Here is a 1478-nt window from a genome sequence, read left to right as displayed (position 1 = left end):
AGATAGTAGGTTCATAGATTTTATAAAATTTTAAATCAGTGCTATTATAGACTCGCTGGAGAAAACATCGTCTCCATAAGACAATCACGATTATCCTAATTCATTCCTATTGATTTTTATCATCATTTTTAATTAATCGGTATTTGTAGTTTTAAAGTTAGTTTAAAGTGGATTAAATTTAAGTTAAATTAAATATAGTTATTTCTACAATCACTACAACTACGTGTCTTATTTCATGTGGTACTTAGTACACCCCGTTGACAATAGTTTATATAAAAAACTTAATGAACGATAAAACAATATTTCTTGCACTAATATTACCTATTATTTTTTTTATTTAAGAATTTTAAGGTATAAATTAGTTTAATTTATAAATTTTTATTTAGTTGCTGAGTTTATTATTCAATACTATTATTTATGGTCATTTTGATGCACAGTGCATGCCTTTTTCAGGTGGAAGAAATAATAATACAATAAATAACAAATTTTCTTTCTTGCCAAATTGTGATGTGCTATTAATAAAAATGTTTTGTCTTTTAAAAGATATGCTTGTTCTCGTCATTACCATCATGTACCTACCGTTATTTACGTACAAGTTGATGTTTAAATTGTAGGTGGATGACGTAAAGATATTTTATTGATTTGTACGCAAAAGTACGATAAAAAATAGTTATTTCTTACCTTAGATTTTGCTACCCCGTCAGCCGTTTGAACTTTTAACCAAAACGTTACATTTTAAACTAACTTCCTTAGAAGAAGAGTAAAGGATTAGATCTTCGTCATCCTATAAAATTCAAGGTTGCAAATGGTGCTAAAGTTCCGCAGACCGAAGGTGTAAAAAGGGCCATATAAAGAACATAAAAGTAGAGACTGAGTGAATTTAAATACACTTTAACAAAAGAATTTGTTTCAAAGTAGATATTCGAGGTCGGTGTGATCGTAAACGTACATCAAGTAAAGAGACGCAACTGAAAAGGAGATTTAAACTTCCTTAGACGAACAGATTTTTTTGGGATGATGATGAAAAAAAATGGTACCCATTCACATAAACCTTGTAATTGAATATTCTAAGAATTGGGGGTTGTATAAGTACAAGAATTAAAAATAAACGTGTAACGGGCATTCTCTCAAAACAGCACATATGAACTTATGACAAAATGGCTAATGGTTTGGTCAATAATAATCAGGAGTGTTAAACTAAAGATCACGCCGAAGAAGGGTGGTGAGGCAGATTGTCGTCTTCACTCGCCCTGTGATGGTTCCCTTCCATTTTCTAAGTTCCCCAGATATATACTCTAATGTTCGTGGGTTTAACAAATTAACTTTTAAGAAGAAAACTATTTATTTACACTAATTATTATTGAACTTAAAAACACTATTAAATTATTACTAAACTTAGGTAATTATTTTATTTATTTACACTACTGTTACTATTCAAAGTTCTATTTATTTCACTTCTATCACTGTCAATTTATTTC

Source organism: Agrilus planipennis, unplaced genomic scaffold (assembly GCF_000699045.2).
Source record: "Agrilus planipennis isolate EAB-ADULT unplaced genomic scaffold, Apla_2.0 scaffold33, whole genome shotgun sequence".
NCBI classification, from domain to species: Eukaryota; Metazoa; Arthropoda; class Insecta; order Coleoptera; family Buprestidae; genus Agrilus; species Agrilus planipennis.
Note: the sequence above shows the minus strand (reverse complement) of the source record.